Source organism: Hyla sarda, chromosome 4 (genome assembly GCF_029499605.1).
Source record: "Hyla sarda isolate aHylSar1 chromosome 4, aHylSar1.hap1, whole genome shotgun sequence".
NCBI classification, from domain to species: Eukaryota; Metazoa; Chordata; class Amphibia; order Anura; family Hylidae; genus Hyla; species Hyla sarda.
This window is the reverse complement of record NC_079192.1, coordinates 176,327,850-176,355,846: the sequence shown is the minus strand read 5'-3', so window position 1 is coordinate 176,355,846 and position 27,997 is coordinate 176,327,850. Positions and strand designations below refer to the sequence as shown.

General features: G+C 42.0%; 1 long non-coding RNA gene across 1 annotated transcript in view; it reads left to right on the top strand.

Moving 5' to 3' along the window:
- The first annotated feature begins 493 nt into the window (after window positions 1–493).
- Window positions 494–27,997, top strand: part of LOC130368727 (uncharacterized) — an 84,760-nt gene continuing 57,256 nt past the window's right edge. Inside the window, exon 1 of the long non-coding RNA XR_008892548.1 lies at window positions 494–1,074. This is a non-coding gene — a long non-coding RNA (uncharacterized LOC130368727). The remainder of the gene's footprint in view (window positions 1,075–27,997) is intronic.

Here is a 27,997-nt window from a genome sequence, read left to right as displayed (position 1 = left end):
TTGGGTTTCATTTTTTTCTCCTTTTAATAGACATAACTTTTATTTTTCCATCTACAGACCCATTTGAGGGCTTTTTTTTTTTTGCAACACCAACTGTACTTTGTAATGACATGAATCATTTTACCACCAAATCTACAGTAAAACAAACAAAAAATAATTTGTGGGGCAAAACTATTAAAAAAAACAAAAAAAAACCACCATCTTGCAACTTTTGTTTATCTTCTTTTTCTACACAGTGCACTTCTCGTTAAGGGTGAATTCACACCACGATTTTTTTTTATACAGTATCGGATTCAGCTGTGAAAGTCGGGTGCTCCCATATCCCAGCTGGACTCGGCCTGCATCTCATTCATTTACATGAGCCCTGTTTAAGATTTAGCAATGCCGTCTCAGCGGAGGAAGTTCAAGCAGGGTCTTCGAAGACATCACAAAATTCCTTCAGAAACCCCAGGAGATTGCTTGTGAGGGCATCACTGCGATTCCAATGCGCCCTTTCAGTTAAAAGACTGAGGATGAAGGCCCCCTTTGCTCGTTCCGTAGGGAACTGATCCACCATGAGTAATGAAACCACGACAGGACTTGGGATCCCCCTCATATTTCTCGGGAAGAGATAGACGGAGCCTTGATCCGGAAACGACTGTAGGAGCAGGAGCTGCCACCGGTGCAGAAGAAGGAAGCTGTGGTTGTGGTGGTTGTTGCTGTGCAGTTAGCAACTGCTGCATCATGGCAGATAACTGCTGTGCCTGCTGGGCCAACTGCCGTGACTGGTTCCTCAGGCAGAGGAACCCCAGCGGGATCATGGCCGGATCTTGCCGTAATGGAGCTGAATGTGGATCGTCTAACCTATGTGGCTGACTCTGACCGTATCGGGGAGCGGAGTCTAAGGTGCCGCTGGTCTTCACCAGAGCCTGCCGCAAGGCAGGATGGGCTTGCTGCGGCAGGTGACCACACAGGTAGCCGGGCAATGCGAGGTACCGAAGGATATGGCAGTAGCATAGTAAAATGTAGCAGAAGGTAAAGGCAGGCGGCAAAGGTGCGGAGTCTAATAACGTAGTGGAAAGTCTGGAAATACAGGTAGGCTAACAGGCTATAAGTCAGAGGAGCCTGGTAAGTGACGGGCTGGGACTCACATGCGGTCTCATCCCGCGATGCGAATCCCAGCCCCGCCGACAGCAGGGACAAAGCGCTCACGGTTGGCGTGTGTGGCCGGAGCGCGGTCCTTAATCGTATTAAAAAATCGTGGTGTGAATGCACCCGAACAATGACACATTGGCCCTCATTTACTATTGTAAACCCGACTTGCTTTGTCGGGTTTTTTTGGCGCGTCTTTATCTGCAACATGTCGCAGACATCGTGCGCCAGTCTGCGACACGATGGGACATTTTTTCCCGAGGGACCCGATGTGGATTCTCCAAAACATATTTTTCCCACGTATTTATAAAGGTTTCCAAGCCGAATTTGTTGAATTGTTGTGGATTTTTTCCCGACAACTCAGAGGAGTTGGAAACCAAAACCAACAAAAACCACGTGCGACAAACAGGATGCGACATAATAATAAATACCAGGGGAAAAAAGCAATTGGGTAAGAAAGCAAGATAGACTCACAACCCGATTTCCTAAGTAAATGAGGGCCATTATCTTCATTCAGTAGTTCTATACAATTAAAATGATACCCAATTTAGTTATTTTTTATACTAATATTTTATACTAGTATTTTTTTACAATTTTTTTTTAATTATAACTTTTTGTACAAAATTAGTATTCTTATAATTGTCCTTATCTGATTCCTATAAAACTTTAATTTTTCCACATACAGGGATGTATGATGGCTAATTTTTTGCACCATGATCTGTACGCCATTGACCATGCAGATTAATTAACATTAGATTTAAATAGTTTGGACATGTATACACAACAACACCACATATGTTTATTTTTAATTTGCTCACAATATATTATTTGAAAAATTGGAAAAAGTGGGTGATGAAAACTTTTATTAGGGAAGGGGTTAATGCATATTTATAAAAAAAAAAAAAAAAAAATTTTTAAATACACGTTTGTTTTTAGTCCCCATAGGGGAATATTACATGCAATCTTTAGATTGCATACACTGATCAATGCTGCTCCATAGAACAGCATTTATCAGTGCTATCAGCACTCCATTACTAAAGGCTGGCATTGCTGGCTTCAGCATTGGATCATCCATCGGAGGAGGAGGAAGGTAAGAGACCTCCCACCGTCCTCTCGTGATTTTGTCGCGGTGGTCCCTATCATCCTGCTGAGCTAGTGGGGGACAGGATTTACTGCATTTAGACACATCGATTAACTTTGATTGCGTCTAAAGGGTAATTCCAGATTTGTTTTTTTTTTCTATTTGACTATGCTACAGGGGCTGTGAAGTTACTGTAGTTCATAATTTTTTTTATGATGGTCACGCAATTCTTATGTGATTTTTGCCCTAATGTTTATTTTCTCAGGTTTTCCAAGGTTGCAGTGTGGCCTGAGACATTATATCACTAGTCAGGTAGACAGCGGGAGCCTGTCTTTGTTTAATGGGTGGAGCGACGGCTGGGTGGGAGGTAGATCATTCTTCAGTGAATTTTAGGTTTGCAACAGCTGGAGACACCCTGGTCAGAAAACACTGGTCTATGGCATTGGAGGGAGCACAGGTGTGTTTCAATGGGTGGGGTGGCTGATGTGTGGGAGAAAGAAAAGTGACCTAACACTTACAAACAAGGAATTATGGGACATGTAGTTCGAGGGAGGGAAGTCGAACAGAAAATAGCCAGTTCACAAAAAGCTAGCCAGAGCATTATGGTTGACTCAGAACATAGCAAGGAACCTTCCCTAAGCATGTCCATTACTGTCTGGCAGGTACATACTAAAATCACCTTATGGTGGATCACCTCTTTAACCCCTTAACGACGCAGGACGTATATTTACGTCCTGCGCCGGCTCCCGCGATATGAAGCGGAATCGCGCCGCGATCCCGCATCATATCGCGTCGGTCCCGGCCCTAATCAACGGCCGGGACCCGCGGCTAAAACCACACATCGCCGATCGCGGCGATGTGCGGTATTAGCCGCGGGTCCCGGCCGACGCGATATGATGCGGGATCGCGGCGCGATTCCGCTTCATATCGCGGGAGCCGGCGCAGGACGAAAATATACGTCCTGCGTCGTTAAGGGGTTAAAGAGGTCCCTATGGGACCTATAACACTGCAAAAAAAAAGTTAAAAAAAAGTGTTAATAAAGGTCATTTAACCCCTTCCCTAATAAAAGTTTGAATCACCCCCCTTTTCCCATAAAAAAAATAAAAGTGTAAAAAAAAAAAAATAAATAAACATATGTGGTATCGCCGCGTGCGTAAATGTCCAAACTATAAAAATATATCATTAATTAAGCCGTACGGTCAATGGCGTACGCGCAAAAAAATTCCAAAGTCCGAAAAAGCGTATTTTGGTCACTTTTTATAACATTAAAAAATGAATAAAAAGTGATCAAAAAGTCCGATCAAAACAAAAATCATACCGATAAAAACTTCAGATCACGGCGCAAAAAATGAGTCCTCATACCGCCCCGTACGTGGAAAAATAAAAAAGTTATAGGGGTCAGAAGATGACATTTTTAAATGTATAAATTTTCCTGCATGTAGTTATGATTTTTTCCAGAAGTGCGACAAAATCAAACCTATATAAGTAGGGTATCATTTTAACCGTATGGACCTACAGAATAATGATAAGGTGTAATTTTTACCGAAATATGCACTGCGTAGAAACAGAAGCCCCCAAAAGTTACAAAATGGCGTTTTTTTTTTTCGATTTTGTCGCACAATGATTTTTTTTTTCCGTTTCGCCGTGCATTTTTGGGTAAAATGACTAATGTCACTGCAAAGTAGAATTGGCAACGCAAAAAATAAGCCATAATATGGATTTTTAGGTGGAAAATTGAAAGGGTTATGATTTTTAAAAGGTAAGGAGGAAAAAACGAAAGTGCAAAAACGGAAAAACCCTGAGTCCTTAAGGGGTTAATGCCGGACATTGGCCAGATTAGCGATGTCCGACATTAGCCATGGGTCCCGGTTGCTAACAGCTTCATACACCCGAAGCAGAGGAAGTAAATATATGTTCATTTGTGGGAAGGGGTTAATAAGCATATGAGGAGATTTATCAATTACTTCTTTCGTTTTTTTAAATGCCAAAAAATAAAAAGAAGTAACCCCCTCTTGAATTTTTGAACCAAGGTGAATTCCGTATTTTCTTAAATGTTTCTTTTGAATCCACTTCTGGCCTTGGCTCGAAAACTGGGTTAAAAACTACCAGAAAAACTACAGCTTTTTTTTTAACATAAAACACACAAACTAAAAAACCCTCAAGAAGTTCTGTTTACTCCATCCGAGAAACTGTCTTCCATTATCGCACAAGATGAGGCCGTAGCGTCTATGTTCAGCACCGTTCTGCTAGTGAATTCCTAATCCTCATGCCTCGGGCTTCCAGCACTGCGTGTGCCTGCCCAGGGTGTCTATAAAACCATTCTCTTTTCAGACATGACAACATGGATGAGCTCAGTAAATCTGCAATAAGTACACACGTGTACCTGACCCTGGAGTCTTGAAAAGGTTCTACTGCACAATAGGCCTTTCTGCTTCTATGTCTGGGGAATGTCACATGAACATATGAAAAGTCCGGGCTGGGCACGTTCACCAGGGAATAAACACATAACCCAGTTTACCTTTTATAGAGATCAGACTCAAACACCTCCCTCCTCTGTCTTATCCTCCGAACAGAATTAGACTGAAGGAGACATGCTTTACTGCCCTGAACCCAGGAAAATGTATTCTGTATCGCAATTCTTTATGGTATGTTCAGGACCTAACCACACAAAAATGATGACTATTAGCCTTCATGTACTGAAGGATAGCAGAAATGTTAGACATAATATGTGGCTGTTTTGACTACATGAGCTGTAATCATACAAATATGGTATAGTTGGGTATGTCAGTGGTACAACATGTCATTAAAATGTGTCTTTCCATAGGACTCCAGATAAACTTATATTGAGATGTGCCCACCCTTACCCTGTAATTTAGATTGCAATTTTTCATGAAACCCATTCATCACATTATCATGGCATACTGTCAGAACACTCAACATTATTTACATGATAATAACTGGGTGTTCTTATAGACAACACAGTATATACAGAGGGCCAGGAGATTATGTTGGGGAAAAACTGGTAATCTCCCACTATAAATATCAGGATATGTTGAATTTTGAAAGAAATATCTAACTTTAAATTGTTATGAATCACATCCCAAGCAGCCTCACAGAACTCTGCTACATCTGTCAGTTCTTTGGAAGACTTGATCAAGTAGTCACTATCAGGTTAAAGGGGTATTCCAGCTTTATACATCTTAACCCCTATCCAAATGTTAGGGGATAAGATGTATGATTGCTGGGGACCCCCCGCGATCTCAGTGCAGCCCCTGGCATTCTGTGCCAGGCGCTGCCTCCAAGACAGGGACATGACTTCACAGCCACGCCCCCTCCATTCATGTCTATGGGAGGGGGCGTGGCAGCAGAATGCCAAGGGCTGCACCCAGATTGCGGAGGTCCCCAGCGGCGGAACCCCTGCGATCATACATCTTATCCCTTGTCCTTTGGATAGAGGATAAGACGTATAAAGTCGGAATACCCCTTTAAGGTTGGTCTGGATCCCTAACACCAAGCCATAATATACATGATGGCTTAAAATGTTACATCTGAACATTATTTAACTGTATACAAGCCACGAGAGCTACTGATTTTCCAGCTGTGTGGTATAAACTTACCAATGTATGGGCTAAAGGGTCGGCATATACAGTATATATCTGTTGTTGTATGAGTGTGGTAAGTAAAATTTGAGTACAGAATGCAGCTGCTGCTCAAACACTTAGAGGTAACTATAAAGAACTGTGCACTCACCCACCTGCCAGAAATACCAGAGGGCAATCTGGCCCTGGTCATACAATGGCATGTGCCTGTACACTCACTGACCACTTTATTTGGTACACCTGTTCAATTGCTTGTTAACACAAATCATCCAATCACATGGCAGCACTGCATTTAGTCAGGTAGATGTGGTCAAGACAACTTGCTTAAGTTCATAATGGCTTTTTGTTGGTGGCAGACAGGTTTGTTTGAGTATTTAAAAAACTGCAATTTTTCACACATCCATCTCTAGGGTTTACAGAGAATGGTACGAAAAAGAGAAAATAGGCAGTAAGTGACAACTGTGTGGATGGTTCGAGATGATAGATACAGTAATACAACCAAGGTATGCAGAATACCATCTTTGAACGCACAACACGTCGAACCTTGCAGCAGTTGGGCTACAGCAGCAGCAGGCCACACCTGGTACTACTTCTGTCAGCTAAGAACAGGAAAGTAAGGCTACACACAAACTCAACAAAAGTGGACAATGGAAGACTGGGAGAAGGATGCAGGTTGGTTGTGATAAATCTTAAATCCATTGAACTGGGTATTCTTCGTATCCTATATCAAGCCAGAAAGCTTATAGTGTCATGTTGGATGCGGACTAGTCCTCCTACGGTTACTGATATGATTGCAGAAGTTTTGCTCATTGTTCGGTGGGAGATTTATGAAAAATGTAAGGCTGTCCATGAGTTTCATGGCATATGGGTTCCTTGGGTGCGTGCAAAAAGACTGGGCCCGTATAACCTTTAGTGCTATATATCCCCCTCTACTAGTGGGCACCTGGATAAAGTGCCTTCCAGTCCATGAGCTCCTCTGCCCTGTTTGTCTCATGTCTGTCTGTGCTCCTATATGTCTTATCTTTTGTGTTGGATGTTACTGTTATTTTGCCTTGTGTGGATAACCAAGCCCTGTCTCATAGCATGGAGGCTCTATGTTATTCTCTCTGTGACTTTTCAATAATCTTTTTGGGGTATTTGGTTGGGTAACCCTGGGACGTATCTTTGCTAAGCGAATGCTCATTCTGCAGGAAGTTGTACATGGACTTGGACTTTGGGATGACTTGGGACTGTGAGCAGCTTTGGGATATAGTGGAACGGGAGATTTGCATCATGGATGTGCATCCGACAAATCTGCATGAACGCCATGTCCATATGGATCAACATTTCTGAGGAATGTTCCTATCACCTTGAAGAAAGTATGCCATTAAGAATAAAGGCAGTTCTGAAGGCAAAAGGGGGTCCAACCCGGTACTAATAATGTGTACCTAATAAAGTGGCCAGTGAGAGTATATATATTCAGAAGGTGTAAATTCAGTAGATAGAGCTGAAGATGTTTTACAATGTAGAATGTTTACATTTTATTACTCTTTCTAGAATATTTATATAACAGCTGATGAGAATTCCTTCGTTGTTTCTTATAAGCTCTATAGCCTATGATGAGTTCCATGAAGTATTAGGAGTCTTGGATAAAGTTTATACAGAGCTTGAGGAATCACAGGGAGAGGTTTCTTGGCAGAGAGACATTTACACAAGATCTTTGTAGTTTGTAATCTCATCCTTTAGGCATGCTAAAGATTAATGATCAGATGATGTCAAGCTCTTAATGTGGTCACCTTCTGTACCCATAGTACATCCCAAATGATAATTCCTTAACATACACCTAAATATGATAAGTGATAGTCTAGACCTGCAGAATAGGAAGGAGGGGGTGTACAGTCTGATATGTCTAGAAGAAAATCATTTCTGGATGGCTCTACTAAAGGAAATCTTCTGAAAGACTGGTATTACACAAGTGTATTATGATAGTATTAGGAAGAAGGCTAAGGGGCAACTGAATTACTATATATAAATATGTCAAGGGGCAGTACAGAGATCTCTCTTTAGGGCTCATTCCAGATATTCCAGGCAGAGATGCCATCTGTAGCGGGCACTGACAAAACAAGCCAGGACCTCAAACATGCTCTGTCTCAATAGACAGCAATGCATTTGAGAGTGTATTGCACCAAAAGAATGACCACCGGAGGCTAGGATCCAGTATTTCCGGGAGGTGGCTTCACCGTAATTTTTAATATTTAGTGTGAATGGGCCCTTATTGTAAAATCAATTGGGGACATTTATCATCGTTGCTTTGGTAAGCGAGTTCTGTAGGCATTTTTTTTCTTGCTTTAGGTTCTGCTTATGTATGACATATTTTTCATACTATCACAGGGAAAAAAAACTATAAATCACTTTTGAATATTATAATTTTTTTAGCACACATAAGCAAAAAACAGTGAATGAGTTCAGGGGCAGACTGACCGGCTGGTCCGATTGAATGTCGTCCTAGGGCCCGGCTGGGTTAAGGGCCCGTTGCTGCTACTGAGGATCCGGGACACTCGTCCCAGACCCCCAGCAGACAGCGCCGCCTTCTCCAGTATGTGCGATACACGCACATACAGGAGAAGGCGTCCCCTCTGTCTGAGCCGCATCTGCAGCTTAGACGTGACCTCCGCCCCCACGCAGCACAGGCGCCAATGATGTCACTCATCAACACCTGTACTGTGGAGGGGAGAAGATGCAGGCCCCTGCTGCTGAGGAGATCGCTGCGTAGGACATCAGGTGAGCATAATTTTTTTTATTTTTTAACTCTGCCTATACCTATGGGGAAGAGGAGGGGGGGGGGGGTAACACTGCCTATTACTATGGGGAAGAGGGGGCTTACTCTACCTACACCTATGGGGAAATGGGGGGGGGGGTTACTCTACCCATACCTATGGGGAAGAAAGGGGGTGGGTAACTGTACCTATAGGGAATGGGGGGGTAACTCTGCCTATACCAATGGGGAAAGGGGGGGGGGGTAACTCTGCCCATACCTATGGGGAAAGGGGGGGGGGTAACTCTGCCCTTACCTATGGGGAAAAGGGGGTAACTCTGCCTATACCTATGGGGAAATGGGGGGGGTAACTCTGCCTTTTACTATGGGGAAGAGGGGGGGTTACTGTACCTATACCTATGGGGAAGAGGGGGTGGGCAACTCTGCCTATACCTATGGGGAAGAAGGGGTGGGTAACGCTGCCTATACCTATGGGGAAAGGGGGGTTAACTCTGCCTGTACCTATGGGGAAAGGGGGGGTTAACTCTGCCTGTACCTATGGGGAAAGGGGGGGATAACTCTGCCCTTACCTAAGGGGAAAGGAGGGTGACTGCCTATACCTATGGGAAAAGGGGGGGGTAACTCTGCCTTCTACTATACCTATGGGGAAGAGGGGGTGGGTAATTGTGCCTATACCTATGGGGAAGAGGGGGGTGGGGTAACTCTGCCTATACCTATGGGGAAGGGGGGGGGGGGTAACGCTGCCTATACCTATGGGGAAGAGGGTGGGGGGTAACTCTGCCTATACCTATGGGGAAAGGGGGGTAACTCTGCCTATACCAATGGGGAAGGGGGGGGGGGGTAACACTGCCTAGATCTATGGGGAAGGGGGGGGGGGGTAACTCTGCCTTGACCTATGGGGAAGGGGGGGATAACTCTGCCTATACCTATGAGAAACGGAGGGGTAACTCTGCCTATACCTATGAGGAAAAGGGGGGGGGTAACTCTGCCTATACCTATGGGGAAAAGGGGGTTTAACTCAGCCTATACCTATGGGGAATGGGGAGGTTTAACTCTGCCTATACCTACTGGGAAAAGGGGGGACTGTGCTGTCTATACCTAAGGAGAAAGGGGGGGGGGTTAACTCTGTTCCTATACCTATTGGGAAGGGGGGTTAACTCTGCTGCCTATACATATGGGGATGGGTGGGGGGCTATCTCTGCTGTCTATGCCTTTGGGGAAGCGGGGTTAACTCTGCTGCCTATACCTACAGGGAAGGGGGTTAACTCTGCTGCCTATACCTACAGGGAAGGGGTTAACTCTGTTGCCTATACCTACAGGGGAGGGGATAACGCTGCTGTCTATATCTACAGGGAACAGGGGGGTTAACTCTTCTGCCTAAACCTACAGGGAAGGGGTTAACTCTGCTGTCTATACCTACAGGGAAGGGGGGGTTAACTCTGCTGCCTATATCTACAGGGAAGGGGGAGTTAACTCTGTTGCCTATACCTGCAGGCAAGGGGGAGTTAACTCTGATGCCTATACCTAAGGGGAAGGGGGGGTATCAGTGTAATAATTTGGGGTTAGAGCTAGCTGTTTTTGGGGCAAACACTAAGCCCTGGCTTAGTAATGGACTCTGTCTATAAGACGACTTCCACTACTAAGCCTGTAAAGGAAGGTAAAAAAAAACAACACTTTTTAAAAACTTTTATTCCAAGAAACACTCCCCCACATGCCCTCGTTAGCCATTTTATTAATATTTCACACAAAAAACGCTGGTCATCGACGTAGTCCACCGAATCCGAAGAAGTCCTCTTCATACATGGATCTGAAATAAGAAAAAGACATGGAACTTGGTTTGTACGTTTATGGTGCCCTTCCTTTGGGAAAACATCCATAAACCAGCGTTTCCAAACAAGGGGCCTCTAGCTGTTGCTAAACTACAACCCCCATCATTTGTAATTTAGCAACAGCGAGCCTACAGTTTAGCAACAGCTGGAGTCTTGCTGTTTCTAAACTACAACTCCCATGATGCTGGAGGCACCCTGTAGCTAAACTACTACTTCCATGATGGGAGTTGTAGGTTAGCAACAGCTGAAGGCACCCCCTGCCCCCACCAGCTCATTCCCCCCCAGATCTCATGACCAGGGGGAGATGAGGGGGTGGGGGGGGGGGGAGTCGGCGGGATATGACTGTGGGGTGGGGGGTAAGACTGAGTCTGGGCGGCTGCAGAGTGATGCCAGCCTGGGCTCCTTTGTACAGGTGTGATTTTATATTTACCTCCGGAGTCGTGATCTCGTCTCCCAGCGGGAAATATGAAATACCACTCTCCAAAGAAAGTTTTGTAAGCCAGCTCCTGGCTGGCTTACATTTACCCTGCTTTGGAGGCGGTTGCAACTTTTTGTGCGACTTTCCCACTTGATAAATCCCTGACCACTGCAAATAGAAAACTGAAATTTACTTTAGTAAGCTCTTTTGTTCAATTTTGCTTACAGCCAAAAGGCGCACAAAAATTTGCTTAGGTGCACGTGTGACTTTTTGTAAGCAAAAAAACTGCTCTAAATTCCTTGATAAATCTCCCCCCATGAGACTATGAAACTCTCCACCAAAGAAAGTGGTCACGGTGAACTCAATAAAATAGATGCACTGAGGCCTGAGTGTATTTCTGGAGAATAATAACATTACAGGTTATGGAAAATAGATTCATATTTAGAGTCGGGAAGGAATTTTTCCCCTGGTATGGGGAATTGGCATCAGCCTCAGCCAAGAGTTGTTTTTGCCTTCCTCTGGATCAACACAGCAGGGACACAAAGATTTAAGTTGAAACTGATAAACATTTGTCTTTTTTCAGCCTTATGAACTATGTTACAATTATGTCTGTATTATTTCTTTCTGTTAGTAATATAGAGCTAATGTTTATTTATAGGACTATTCACAAGGTCGTATAAAATATGCATGTATTTTAATATGCCTATAAGGTATGGCATGCCACGCCCCCCTCAATGCAAGTCTATGGGAGGGGTGTGGCGGTCCTCCCATAGACTTGCATTGAGGGGGCATGGCGTGACGTCACGAGTGAGCGTGGCCGACCCCACATCGCGTACACAGCGTTTGGAAATACCCCTTTAAAGGCTGGTGGACATTAACCATTAGCTATCCCAACTAAGGAATCCTCAAAAATGTTACATACGGTGGGGCAAAAGAGTATTTAGTCAGCCATCAATTGTGCAAGTTCTCCCACTTAAAATGATGAGAGAGGCCTGTATTTTCATCATAGGGATACCTCAACTATGAGAGACATAATGAGAAAAAAAAATCCATAAAATCACATTGTCTGATTTTTAAAGAATTTATTAGCAAATTGTGATGGAAAATAAGTATTTGGTCAATAACAAAAGATAATCTCAATACTTTGTTATATACCCTTTGTTGGCAATGACAGAGGTCAAATGTTTGCTGTAAGTCTTCACAAGGTTTTCACAAACTGTTGCTGGTATTTTGGCCCATTCCTCCATGCAGATCTCCTCTAGAGCAGTGATGTTTTGGGGTTGTCGCTGGGCAACATGGACTTTCAACTTCTTCCAAAGGTTTTCTATGGGGTTGAAATCTGGAGACTGGCTAGGCCACTCCAGGACCTTGAAATGCTTCTTACAAAGCCACTCCTTCGTTGCCCGGGTGGTGTGTTTGGGATCATGTCATCTTCAATGCACTTGCTGATGGAAGGAGGTTTCCACTCAAAATCTCACGATACATGGCCCCATTAATTCTTTCCTTTACAAGGATCAGTCATCCTGGTCCCTTAGCAGAAAAACAGCCCCAAAGCATGTTTCCACCCCCATGCTTCACAGTAGGTATGGTGTTCTGTGAAGCATGGGGGTGCAACTCAGCATTCGTTCTCCTCCAAACACGACGAGTTGAGTTTTTACCAAAAATGTCTACTTTGGTTTCATCTGACCATATGACATTCTCCCAATCCTCTTCTGAATCATCCAAATGCTCTCTAGCAAACTTCAGACGGGCCTGGACATGTACTGGCTTAAGCAGGGGGACATGTCTGGAACTGCATGATTTGAGTCCCTGTCAGCGTAGTGTGTTACTGATGGTAGCCTTTGTTACTTTAGTCCCATCTCTCTGCAGGTCCTTCACTAGGTCCCCCCGTGTGGTTCTGGGATTTTTGATCACCGTTCTTGTAATCATTTTGACACCAAGGGGTGAGAGCCCCAGATCGAGGAAGATTATCAGTGGTCTTGTACGTCTTCCATTTTCTAATAATTGCTCCCACAGTTGATTTCTTCACACCAAGCTGCTTGCCTATTGCAGATTCAGTCTTCCCAGCCTGGTGCAGGTCTACAATTTTGTTTCTGGTGTCCTTCGACAGCTCTTTGATCTTGACCATAGTGGAGTTTGGAATGTGACTGTTTGAGGTTATGGACAGGTGTCTTTCATACTGATAAGTTCAAACAGGTGCCATTAATACAGGTAACAAGTGGAGGACAGAGGATACTCCTAAAAAGAAGTTACAGGTCTTTTAGAGCCAGAAATCTTGTTTGTAGGTGACCAAATACTTATTTTCCACCATAATTTGCAAATAAATTCTTTAAAACTCAGACAATGTGATTTTATGGATTTTTTTCTCTCATAGTTGAGGTATACCTATGATGAAAATTACAGGCCTCCCTCATCTTTTAAAATGGGAAAACTTGCACAATTGGTGGCTGACGAAATACTTTTTGCCTATTGTATTTATTATATGAAAAAGCGAATTGCTACTATATGGCTTAAGGGGTGTTCATGCACACACGTGTGATTCACAAAAGAAAACTATAGATACAATTCTGACCAATAGTTATATTTTCATTTGTTAAATGCTTCACTGAAGTAAATACAGATAGATCAAAACACACAGTGACAAGAACCACACAATGTGAACAGTGCTTTACTCAATAGCCATTTTTTTTTTTTAGCAGATTTTTTTTTACCGCTGAATGTGAACAGTGCTATACTCAATAACCAGATTTTTGGCAGATTTTATTTTTACAGAAAAGAGGAATGACTAGCATAAAAGAAGTTCAGAATTATATATAGAGGTAAACTTGATAGTATATTATTAATAGGTTAACACCAGATCTAGTCTGACGTTTAATCCAGTAGGTTTCCGTGTGGCAAGCTTGTAAATCCAGTATATCTCTCTGTTGAGGAGCTTATGTTTCATGCTACCACCACGTACTGGGAGATGTACTCTCTCAATACCGAGAGCAAGTGATGGCCTGCTCAGCCAATCACAGTCACTTGCGTTCGTTCAGGAAGATGAGGGCCGCTGTACTCCGGGCACAAGAAAGTAGGAAGTGTCAAAAAAGTTCAGTTCCCCGGACTACCAATTTGACATCATATCATTATGCTTGGCTACCTGCAGTCACTAAGCGAGGGAGCTTACTTCATGCCATTATACATAATAATTCAAAAACAACACAGTATGCATTGAGAGAGCTGGCATGAGAGGTAGGCGGAATAGGTGGCTGCCAAGTGTGCCAGTAAAAAAAGAAGGAAAGCATAAAATGTATGTAATATACATCAACAAGCAAGTTCCCTTGCCTTTATATTTCTTGGTACATCTAGCTAGTCTTCATGTGGCCCAAAATGTGGTAGCTCTATGGTCTCTTACCATTACACTGCATGGCTGGTTACTAGAACAATAGGACTCATTAAAACGTAGTCATATGTGAATACATAGACAAATCAATGCAAGGATCGTGTAAATTAATATCCAAGTACAATTTTAGGCAAATTTGAATGCCCCATCAGTTGAAACTGTGAACTGTATTTTCGTAAAAAAGGCTCTTTGTGCCAACTATTTTACTTTGTGACTTTGCGGCATTGATATGCTTAAAATGACTGAGATGCTATGTGTGCCAGACAGACCGCCCCATCAGCTAACAGCTGAGGACAACAGTTGTGTCCAGACACATTAGAATTGTAACAGATGGGGCTTACACTACCTACATTTTCAGCCATGTCATTCGGGATCACAACGGGGCATTTATTGTGGAATGATGAACACAGACATCAGCATGGACATAATAATATTACATCCCTAGTTTTAAAGACCAGGCCTGTTTTTTTCAAATAGGGGATGTCTGACTCTATTAGAGAATAACCCTGGTAACGTTTTTCCAATCATAAAAATTATGACCTAGTTTTTTTTTGTCACAAGTTGTACTTCATGTACATAGTAAAAGTAAGCTGATGGCATTTTTTTTTTTTTGACAATGCAAAAAATCATGAAATTTTCCAAAAAAAGCTAAAAATATTTTGCTATTTAAACACTAATAGGTTGCATATATTTCTGCTTACTGAGCAAATAATATACAATGGTTGGAAAGCTATACACTACTACAAAATGAGAGTTGTCCAAACCTTGCCGAGGTACCGAGATGCACTATACCCGTAGTGCCTAATAATAAGAAATAACAATAAACGGATCAGACCTCAAGGAAAGGATGGCTAGATAAACTATTAGGTTGGTATTGCAATAGATTAAAACAACTGGGGGATATGGCTGGTAAAATGAGTGCTTTATTAATAGATATAAGGAGTCACACAATATTGGATGTATTGGATGTAACCAAGTAAGGCCCTTGCTGTGGGAGTGGTATACTGGATGTTATAGTGACAATAAAGCATACATACAATAAAATAGGTAAAATGGGAAGTAGAATATAATTAAAGCATGACATAAATGAATAGAACATAAAAATGCCACTTCAAAAGACGTTTGAAAGATAGTTGAAAGAAAAATAGTTGCAGTGCTGGAATGTATGAGAAATATGCCTGTTCAGGATAGGTACCAGTCCAAAGTTATATGGCAATTAAATATGCATTTGTAGTCTCAATGATGTCATCCAGATAGAGTAATATTAGTGAAATGAAGAAATATGTACAGGTTGGCACGGGCGCTGGAGATCGCAGTGCTCCCGGCCTCAGTACAGTGTTACCTGTGGTCTTCTGTAGTAGAAAGTGATAAACGATGTACAGTAGCAGCATGGAACGTTTATTACTGTACATCGTTTATCACTTTCTACTACAGAAGACCACAGGTAACTCTGTACTGAGGCCGGGAGCACTGCGATCTCCAGCGCCCGTGCCAACCTGCACATATTTCTTCATTTCACTAATATTACTCTATCTGGATGACATCATTGAGACTACAAATGCATATTTAATTGCCATATAACTTTGGACTGGTACCTATCCTGAACAGGCATATTTCTCATACATTCCAGCACTGCAACTATTTTTCAAATGTCTTTTGAAGTGGCATTTTTTTGTTATATTCATTTATTTATATTCTACTTCCCATTTTATTGTATGTATGCTTTATTGTCACTATAACATCCAGTATACCTGTCATGTCTTTCTTGGTCTTTGTTCACACACAGCTATTGTATATGGTTGTGTGTGAACAGTTTTATGTTCCCTGATCAGGCAAAAGTTAAAGGAGTACTCAGGTTAAATCAACTGGTGCCAGAAAGTTGAACAGATTTGTAAATGACTTCTATTAAAAAAATCTTAATCTTTCCAATACTTATTAGCTGCTGAATACTACAGAGGAAATTATTTTCTTTGTTGAACACAGTGCTCTCTACCGACATCTCTGTCCATTTTAGGAACTGTCCAGAGCAGCATATGTTTGCTATTGGGATTTCCTCCTACTCTGGACAGTTCTTAAAATGGACAGAGATGTCAGCAGAGAGCACTGTGCTCGTGATTCAGCAGAGAGCTCTGTGTTCCAAAGGAAAATAATTTCCTCTGTAGTATTCAGCAGCTAATAAGTACAGGAAGAATTAAGATTTTTTAATAGAAGTAATTTTAAAATCTGTTTAACTTTCTGGCACCAGTTGATTTAAAAAAAAAAGTTTTCCACCAGAGTACCCCTTTAAAGCCTTTGGCTTTCTGCCCAATAGCTCTTTGGGTGTGTCTATATAAGATCAGCTCAGCCCAGCTTCTGGGCTGGTGATGCATTTGACATTTTGACTTCCTGAGATCCTGACATGCTGTTATGGAGCTCTTGGTGAAACACTCTTTATTTGAACTTTTAATCTACTATCTCTGTTTTAGCATGGACCTTGTATGTTCTGGTTTTAGCCATGGTTATATGGCATGCTCTTATTAGAGTTTAAGCTGTGTTTGTTTAGTCGGTTTTAGGATTTGTATATCCTTTCTGTTATGTATCTGTTCATACTGTGTTTTCTCTTGTGTTATCACTCCATGGGGACATTCTTGTGTCTACTGGAGGCTCTGATCTAGATATCCCAGTTACCTGTCCATTGGGATTCCCTGTCTACTGGAGATTTTCTGAGGGATTGCGATAGTGTTCAGTATGAACAGTGTTCTATAATTATATCTTGTTGTATCTGTTTTCTGAGTTGTAACTAGGCATCCCTGTTACCTGTCCATTGGGACTCCATGTCTACTGGAGGTTTTATGAGGGATTGCGATTATTTCTGTTTAGCAATATATCCGTTACCGTTCCATGGGGACTTTGTGTCTACTGGAGGTTCTGGGGGATTATGCTATATTTCTGTCCCTGGAGTCTGTTTAGACTCATCCGTTTTCCTGTCTGGTGTTTTGAACTCTAATTATTAGTTCTTTATTCAGATCTTTGGAGTTTTTATACATGCACTGATCTTACAGTACATGATCATTTCGCTAGTATTTTCCTCTGTGCTTTACCATAGGTCTATAGTGTCCTCTGTGCTGCTCACTGATCTGTGTCCTCTCAGAGCCCATCGTATGTTGAAGGCAGCCTCGACATATGATGCTGCTGTGTGTCGGGGTCATCGTAAAAACAGCTATCTGACAGCGCTGACAACTTCAACAACTGACAGATAGTTGTTTAATGTGCCCCGTTCTGCCTCCTGTTACTCACATGCTGTCCTGCTAACTCACGCAGGCTTCCACTGTGAGCTCTGTGTAAGCCACGCCCCCCCCCCCCCAGTGCAGCCATAGCCAATAGCCTGCAGCATCTTGCTGCAGACATCCAATGAGCTGCTGGCTGCCCTCCCCTTCCTTTCCTATAGAGCTGTAGTCGGCAGGATCGTAATGGAGGACATTCTGTCCCCCCTGAAGGTATTTAAAGAACTGTACGGTACTGTATGCGATGTCACACATCACATACAATACATGTACACACAATACACCCCATACATCAATGTTTCCCTATCAGTGTGCCTACAGCTGTTGCAAAACTATAACTCCCAGCATGCCCAGACAGTGAATGGCTGTACATGCATGCTGGGAGTTGTAGTTGTGCAACAGCTGGAGGCACCCTGGTTTGTTAACCACTCCCCATACATTCCACATACAATGGTCATCCCAGAACCAATTAGCAGTTTCCCATAGAGATATGTATTCAACATACAATGGTTCCGAGGCCCCAGAACCAATTACCATTTTTACATAGACATATTTACTCGACATATGATGGTTTCAACATATGATGGTTCTCCTGGAACCAATTAATATCATATGTTGAGGGACCACTGTATGTGTTTTTAAGCCCACTGTACTTTAGTTCAGGGAGGGTCCGGTGCCCAGTTGTTGATCCACCGTTTAGGGTGGATGGGAAGTAGGCAGGGAGAGTGGTTTTAGGGTTAGTTTAGGGCTCACTCTCCCTGTCCCCTGGTTGGTCCCTGACAATACCACTCCCATAGCAAGGGCCCTGCTTGCTTGGGAATTTGGTTACATCCAACATTGTATGACTCATTATAACTATTAATAAAGCACTCATTTTACCAGCCATATTCCCCCAGTTGTTTTAATCTATTGCAATAACAATAGCAACCTAATAGTTTATCTAGCCATTCTTTCCTTGAGGTCTGATCCGTTTATTGTTATTACTAAGCAAATAGTTTATAAAACGTATACTTTCAGATGTCTACTTTATTTTGAAAACACATATTTCTTTAAAATTAACATTTTAAATGAATTAGAAGCTTAACAATTTTACTTGAAATTTAGAAAATTTAAAAAGGACATCTTTTTTTATGTGCTATGCAAGGTTTGAAGAAACAGAGGTGGTAGAAGCAAATTAAACATTTTTATCACTGACTTTGTAATAATTCCTGCCAAAAATCTATGGTGTTAAAGGGGTATTCCAGGAATTTTTTTTATTTGACTATGCTACAGAGGCTGTAAAGTTAGTGTAGTTCATAATATAGTGTCTGTACCTGTGTGTGATGGTTTTCTCACAATTCTGTGATTTTCACTCCAATATTTATTTTTGCCAGCATACAAAATGACTGTTGTCTAAGATTTTTCCCAGGTTGCAATGCGGCTGAGAACTGTCTGCTTCAATGGGTGGAGCGATCGCTTGGTGGGAGAGAGATCAATCTGCAACAGCTGTAGGCACCCTGATTGAAAACCACAGATCTTTTGAATGGATGCAGCTCATTTATGTTTCAATGGGTGGGGTGACTGATGTGTGGGAGGGAGGAAGATGGAATTGTGGGATTTGTTGTCAAGAAAAGAAACAGGAAATACCAGTTCACAAACAGCTAGCCATAGTGTTCAGGTAACACAGCCATTTTGCCCCAAGACAAGCGCAGATCCTTCCTAAGCATGTCCATTACTGTCTGCCAGGTACATACTAAAATCACCTTATGGTGGATAACCCCTTTAAAATACTCACTATACCCCCTAGTGAATACCTTGAGGGGTCTAGTTTTTAAAATGGGGTCATTTAGGTGGGAGGGCCCAAATGACCCCATTTTAAAAACTAGATTCCTCAAGGTATTCACTAGGGGGTATAGTGAGTATTTTAAAACACCATACTTTTTTGGCAGGAATTATTACAAAGTCAGTGTTAAAAATTTGAAATAAACTTTTTTTTTTTTCACAAATGCATCATTTGTGGGACATAGTTTTTGTGCATGGCTTCTGATATTGAAAGAAATGCACACTATATTTTATCGAGCTGCTTGGCCCGTGTTTGGATATACCCCCGCTTAGGCCGTATTTGGTTCCTTGGCCGCATGGTAGGACCCAGAAGGAGAGCAGCGGCATTTGGCTTTCAGGTCATTATTTTAGGACGAATGGAGTATAGGCCACACCCTCTAAAGTATTTGTCTAGACCAAAAGTAAGTAGTTTGAGTCCTTTTTGTGTGGCTGGATTGGTACAAAGTTAGTAGAAAAACATACATCATTTGTGGACCATATTTTGTGTACATTGCCTCTGAAAAGGAGGAAATGCTCCCCATATTTTATTGAGCTGTTCTTCCTGTGTTCGTAAATAACCCTGTTAATGCCATATTTGGTTCCTTGGCCGCGTGGCATGACCCAAAACGAGAGGAGCGCCATTTGGCTTTCAGGGCATAATTTTAGGCCAAAAGGATTTTAGCTGCCAGAACCATTTGGTTCCTTTGACGCATGGCAGGACCCAAAATGAGAGGAGCGACATTTGGCTTTCAGGGCATAATTTTAGGCCAAAGGGTTTTAGCTGCCAGAACCATACAGAACCCCCACAAGTGACCCCGTTTTGGAAACTACACCCCCTAAAGTATTCATCAAGACCAAAACTAAGTACTTTGTAACAATTCCAGCCACACAAAAGGACTCAAAGTCAGTGGAAAAAATTTAAATTCACTTTTTTTCCCCCACAAATGCATAATTTGTGGGACGTATTTTTTGTTCATTACGTCTGAAAAGGAAGAAATGCTTGCCATATTTTATTGAGCTGCTCGTCCCGTGTTCGGAAATACCACCAATTAAGCCATATTTGGTTGCTTTGCTACATGTGGGGACCCAAAAGGAGAGGAGCGCCATTTAGATTTCAGGACATCATTATAAAAATTATAGGCCCCACCCCATGCCTGCAAAGGCTGAAGCTGGTAGATCCATATCACACCACCACAAGTGCATGCACTATTTCTCCCGTTACTATCTTCTGTCACAAAATAACGGCCGTTAATAATAACGGGCTATAACGGGTTAAAACGGCTATTAGAAAATCCCATAGACTATAATGGGATTTTCTAACGGCCGTATAGGATTTTGTAACTGCCGTTTTACAGCCGATTTTCAGACAGAACTTCCAACGGATCTTTAAAATGAAGTAATTTTGTAGTGTGAAAGGGAGTACCCCCACTTAGGCCATAATTGGTTGCATGGTCACATGGTTAGACCCAAAAGGAGAGGAGCGCCATTTGGCTTTCAGGATTACAAATTATAGGCCGCACTTCATCTTGCAAAGCATTCTAGCTGTAGGAACAATACCGCACCCCCAGAAGTTACCCCATTTTTAAAACTACACCCCCTTAAGTATTCACCTAGAGCAAAAGTGAGTATGTTGAGTCCTTATTGTGTGGCTGGAATTATGTTGAGACCTTATTGTGTGGCTGGAATTAAATCAGTGGAAAAAATTTGAAATTAGCTTTTTCTTTCACAAATGCTTTATTTGTGGGACATAATTTTGGTACATTGCTTTGGAAATGGAGGAAATGCACCCCATATTTTATTATGCCGTTTGTCCCGGGCTGGGCAGTACCCCCACTTAGGCCATATTTGGTTGCCTGACCGCCTGATAGAACCCAGAAGGAGAGCACCCTTTGGCTTTCAGGACATCAATATATATGAATAATAGACCCCACTCCATGCCTGAAAAGGGTCAGAGCTGGCAGAACAATACCGCACCCTCACTAGTGACCCCACGTGGACCACAAGATTTTTTTCTCGGAATGAAATATGTATTAGCTGGATTGGTCCTTGTTCGGCTAGCAGTGACGCGAAGCTGTCAGCAAACATCTGCAGTTCCTGATAGATATATCTGTCATGTTGTGGGAATAAGCATCTGCTCATGGCGAATATATCCATCACTGGGCGTTGAAAAGAAATGAAAAATATTGTGAAAAAACTGATATTTATTTTGTTGGGGGGGAGGTCGTAGTCCCTATTCATACTGCATTTCTGCAGTATGTTAGAGGTGTCCATTGTCATGTCAAAAAGGTGTTGCTACCATATACTGTAGCAGTCTCATTCGGAAATAAATGGGGGTAGCTACAGTATACGTTGGCATCACTTTTTTGACCTAATGCTGACTGATACCTCTAACATACTGCAGAAACGCAGTATGAATGGGGCCTTTATAATAAAAAATTAAATAAGGGTAGGGTCACACGGAGCACATCAGCAGCGTATTTTACACTGCGGATGTCCAGCTGGCAGTCACATGAGTGAGCTCACTGCTGCAGATGGGTAGCTCAATGTGTCCGGTCCTGACTGCCGGCGGGAAATCCGCTGCTATGAGTGGACACAGAGCTACTCAGCCGTGGCAGGGAGCTCACTATTGTGATTGCTGGCATCCGCAGCATGTAATACACTGCGGATGAGCTCCGTGCGACCTTACACATTGTGTATTTTTATTTTTTATTATTTTTATGTAATGTATTTTTTTTTACACCTTATTTTTTTTAACACTTTTTTTTTTACACTTATTTTTTATGCTTTGGAATAGTTAGTATTCCAAAGCATTGTAGTAATATGCTGCCTGCCAGTTTAACACTGACAGGCAGACCCCCGGCTGCCCAGGTAACATGCACCACCCAGCATTCGTTGTGGGGGCTGCTTGAGAGAGACAGTGGGAGCCCCCTCCCTCTGTCAAACTCCTTACAGCTTGTGGTCACTTCCGACTGCGGCTGTAAGGGTTAAACTGCTGGGACCAAAGTTTACTTCGGTCCCGGCCTGCCGGGGATCACACGTAGCACCCCGCGATCACGATGCCAGGTGCTCCAGGGGAGACAGAGGGAGCTCCCTATGTCAAAACACTTACAGCTTGCGATCACTTCTGACTACGGCTTTACGGGTTAAACTGCCGGGACCGCAGTTTACTTTGGTCCCGGCTGTGGGATACAGCCAAGTCCCTGCCGAAATCCTGCGGGTACACTGGGCAGTACCCACGAGAACCGTGGACGTGTATACTCTTCCAGGTGTGGGAATGTGCATCCCGCTTGAATGTGTATACACGTCCATGGTCGTTAAGGGGTTAAACTTCAGAAAATATGTAAACTGCATAAGTGTAGTGATCTTAACCTCTTTAGGACTCAGCCCATTTTTGCATTTTCGTTTTCATACTCCTTTTAAAATCCATAACTCTTATTTTTCCACCTACAGACCCATATGAGGGCTTGTTTTTTTGCGCAACCATTTGTGCTTTGTAATTACGCCTTTCAGTTTACCATAAAATGTACCACAAAACAACACAAAAAATATTATTTGTGGGCAGAAATGTATAAGAAATCTGCAGTTTTGCAACTTTTGGGGGGTTTGGTTTTTACGCAGTGCACTTTGTGATTAAAATGATACAGTATATGTTTATTCTGTATGCAATTCTGTCAATGCAATTAAAACAATACCCAGTTTATATGATTTTTCTATTATTGTACTACTTTATTTAACAAGATTGGTATGCATAAAATTGCCTTTCTGACTCTTTTTTGTGCCATGACCTGTAGTTTTTATTGGTACCATATTTGTTTTGATGGGACTTAGCGTTTTTTTTTTTTTTATCGCTTTTTATCCATTTCTTTTTCTGAAATATGATGCAAATATAAATCTGTATTTTTGGGGTTTGGTATTTTTTTACATTTACGCCGTTTACCGTGTGGAACCATAAACATTATATTTTAGTTTATTTTTTTCTAATATTTTTTAATAAGGGTAATTTTTTATTTTTTTTTATAAGGGGAGGGGGTTCTATATTATTTTAGAGACTTTTTTATTTTATTTTACACTTTGTCTCCATAGGGTACTTTTCTATGCAATTATTAGATTGCATTCACTGTATAATGCTATGCCTATGGCATAGCATTACACAGTGTGATTGTCTATCCACTGATCTAGCCTGGCTATGCATCAGTGAGTTGGCGATTGGCGGCAGGAGGCAGGTAAGAAGACCCTCCTCCACCATTTTAGCTTACCGAACCCCCGCAATCATGTCGCCGGGGTTGGTAAGCTCCTCTGAGCTACCGCAGATTTTTACTTTCACTTTAGACACCATGATCGGCGTTGATCACAGCATCTACAAGTTTAAATGCCGGGCAGCGGCGGTATTGTTATTGATGGTAACAGACACTCTTTGTTCCAAAGCAAGGCGTTAAAGCGTACCTGCATCTTTAAGTACCAGGGGACAAGGATGTCTGACCACAGTGCTCTCTGCTGACACCTCTGTCCACGTCAGGAACTGCCAGCAAATCCCCATAGCAAACCTATCCTGCTCTGGACAGTTCCTGATAGGGACAGAGGTGTCAGCAGAGAGCATGGTGGTCAGACAGAAAATAAATAAATAAAACTTCCTATGGAGCATACAGCAGCTGATAAGAACTGGAAGGATTAAGATTTTTTAATAGAAGTAATTTTCAAATCTGTTTAACTTTCTGGCACCAATTGATTTAAATAAGAAAAAAAAAGGTTCCACCGGAGTACCTCTTTAAGTGGTTAAGAAAGGGCTCCCACCCCGAAATTCCTGACCTAGGTGCCTTAGACTGTAAGCAAGGGCCTATGGAGCCCAGAGGCTTCCCTACAAAATAAACTGCATCCACAATATAGCTGGCCAAAAATAACAGATATTTGGAGAAAAGGCCATGAATTTTCAAAGCTCAAATAACCCCTTTTACTTTCTTACTAACACCAATGAAAGGAATCTAGATAGAGATAAGTATGGACCAGAGAGAAAAGCAATGCAGGATCGTTGCGTTAAAAATAAGAACTTACTGTTGGATTAACTTAATTATCAGAAACTTTCCAAAAAAGAAGAAATTAGGTGTGTAAGTAAAAGTTTAATATTTCAGTGGTCTATGCCCCATTCATCACATACCATGCTATAGTTACATAGGGGTACACCGCTGGAAGGTTGATTTTTTTAAATCAACTGGTGCCACAAAGTTAAAGGGGTACTCTGGTAGAAAACTTATTTTTTAAATCAACAGGTGCCAGAAAGTTAAACAGATTTGTAAATTACTTCTATTAAAAAAATCTTAATTCTTCCAGTACTTATTAGCTGCTGAAAACTACAGAATATTTTTTTTTACTTTTTGTAACACAGAGCTCTCTGCTGACATCTCTGTCCATTTTAGGAACTACCAGAATAGGAGAAAATCCCCATAGCAAACATATGCTGCTCTGGACAGTTCCTAAAATGGACAGAGATGTCAGCAGAGAGCAATGTCCTCGAGATGTCAGCAGAGAGCACTGTGTTCCAAAAAGAAAATAATCTCCTCTGTAGTATTCAGCAGCTAATAAGTACTTGAAGGATTAAGATTTTTTAATAGAAGTAATTTACAAATCTGTTTAACTTTATGGCATAAAAAAAAAAAGTTTTCCACCATAGTACCGCTTTAAACAGATTTGTAAATTACTTCTATTTAAAAATCTTAATCCTTCCAGGACTTATCAGCTGTTGAATGCCCCACAGGAAGTTCTTTACTTTTTGAATTTCCTTTCTGCCTGACCACAGTTCTCTCTGCTGACACCTCTGTCCATTTTTGTAACTGTACAGAGTAGGAGCAAATCCCCATAGCAAACCTCTCTTCTCTGGACAGTTCCTGAGATGGACAGAGGTGTCAGCAGAGAGCACTTTGGTCAAACCGAAAGGAAATTCAAAAAGAAAAGAACTTCCTCTGGAGCATACAGCAGCTGATAAGTACTGGAAGGATTAAGATTTTCTAATAGAAGTAATTCATAAATCTGTTTAACTTTCTGGAACCAGTTGATTTAAAAGAAAATGTTTTTAAGCGGAGTACCCACTTTAAGGTTGGATTCAATCTATAACCTTATTATTTCTATCCTGTGTTGATCCAGAAGAAGACAAAAAACCCTCATGAGGCTGATGCCAATTGCCCCAAAAAATATCCCTTCCTGACTCCAAATATGGAATATCAGAATAAATTCCTGGATCAACGTTCTGTCCCTATAAATTTATTATCTTTAACCTGTAATGTTATTGCTCTTCAGAATCACGTCCAGGCCTCTTTTGCTAAACAACCTTTACGGGGTTGCCCCCTCGTGGGGATAAACCCTTACTAGATACCCTCCCCTAAAAAAAACTTTAAAAATTAACCCCTTCACACGTTTAAAAATGATCAGCGGCACAATGACTTAGTTCACAGTGAGGGTATTGTGATAACCCCCTACTTGTGCAGGTATCACTGGAGCTATGGTATCTATTATTAGGACTGGTGTGCAGGATATACCTGTATCACCTATCTATAGACTTCCAGTCCTGTTATTTGTATTTTTTGTCTGCCACTTGTTAAAACCTAGACAACAGCCTCCCCGACGTTTCGCGGACGAATCCGCTTTGTCAAGGGTTGCGAGGCTACTCCTCTTTTGAGCTCTTTTATTGTGTTCACCATGACCACCTCCTCAGACAGAGAATTCCACAGTCTCACTGCTCTTACAGTAAAGAACCCCCATCTGTGCTGGTGTAGAAACCTTCTTTCCTCTAAATGTAAAGGATGCCCCCTTGTTATAGATACAGTTCTGGGTATAAATAGGTCATGGGAGAGATCTCTGTACTACCCCCTACATAGTTATTAGGTCGCCCTAAAGAAGTCTTTTTAAATAGCCCTAATTCTGAAAATCTTTCTGGGTACTGTAGTCCTCCCATTCCCCGTATTACTCTGGTTGCCAGTCTTTGAATCCTCTCCAGCTCCACTTTATCTTTCTTGTACACTGGTGCCCAGTACTGTACACAGTATTCTATGTGTGGTCTGACTAGTGATTTTTACAGCGGTAGAATTATTTAGTTGTCGTGGGTATCTATGCCCCTATTGATGCACCCCATGATTTTATTTGCCTTGGCAGCAGTTGCCCGACACTGGTCCCTACAGCTAAATTTACTGTTAACTAAGACTCCCAAGTCCGTTTCCATGTCAGTCGTACCAAGTGTTCTCTTAATACATATTCCCAGCCTGGATTTTTCCTCCCCATGTGCATAACCTTACATTTATCAGTGATGAACCTCATCTGCCACTTCCCAGGCCAAACCTCCAACCTATCCAGATCCATTTGTAATAGTGCAGAGTCTTCTATTGTGTTAACTACTATATACAGTGCACTGTCCTCTATTGTGTTAACCACTTTACAGAGCTTGGTATCATCTGCGAAGATTGATACTTTACTATAAAACTCCTCTACAAGATCATTAATAAATATTGAATATAAATATTAAATAGAATAGGACCCAAAACTGACCCCTGTGGTACCCCACTAGTAACAGTCACCCAATCAGAATAAGTACCATTAATAACCACCCTCTGTTTCCTATCGCTGAGCCAGTTACTTACCCACTTGCACACATTTTCCCCCAGCACAATCCTTCTCATTTTATGTACCAATCTTTTATGTGGCACCGTATGAAATGCTTTGAAAAAATCAAGATATCCGACATCCAGCGATTGCCCCTGGTCCAGTCTGGAGCTCACCTCCTCATAAAAGCTGATCAGGTTAGTTTGACAGGACCGATCCCTCATAAAGCCATGCTGGTATGGAGTCATACAATTATTATCATTCAGATACAGCATCTCTATAGAAAACCTTCAAACAATTTACATACAATGGAGGTTAAACTAAAAGGCCTACAATTCCCAGTGTCACTTTTTGGCCCCTTGTTGAATATTGGCACCACATTTTCTATGCACCAGTCCTGGGGAACAGACAAAGGGGTCTATCTATTACATTACTTAATTCCCTTAGAACGCAGGGATGAATGCCATCTGGACCTGGTGATTTGTCTATTTTGATTTTTTGTAGGCAGCACTGTACTTCTTCCTGGGTTGGTATTTCATTTTCCTCTGTGAATACAGTGGAGAAGAATGTATTTAATATAACGCTTTCATTTTTAACCTTTTTGCTATTTATATAGTTAAAAGAACATTTTGGTTAGTATTACTCGCTTTGGCAATGAGTCTGTCTCCACTTTTGCTGCTTTTTATCTGATTTTTACATATATTATTTTTTTCTCAATAGTTTTTTAGTGCTCCTATGTATGGGTTGTCACACTGTGGTCAGCGTATCGCCGACCGCAGTGATGTCCCGCCTCGGCTGGTGATAGGCTGAGCGCACTGTCATGTAAGGAGACCGGGCAGCAGGGAGAAGGTGGGGCCCAAGATCCTTACATGACACTGTGCAAAGCCTTTCACCGGCCGAGGCAGGACATAGCTGCGGCCGACGATTCGCTGACCACAGTGTGATGATCCATGCACACGGTAGATGGAAGAAGACCGGACCGGAGGACCAAACAACTGTAGCGGCAAAACGGGGAAACGGAGGAAGGTGAGTTAACATTTGTTTTCATCTTTTTTTTGCAGCCTGGGCACAACAGAATGAAGATACTTTTGACTAGACTACTCCTTTAACCCCTTGGGGATGGAGGGTTTTTCCATTCTTCCACTTTCGTTTTTT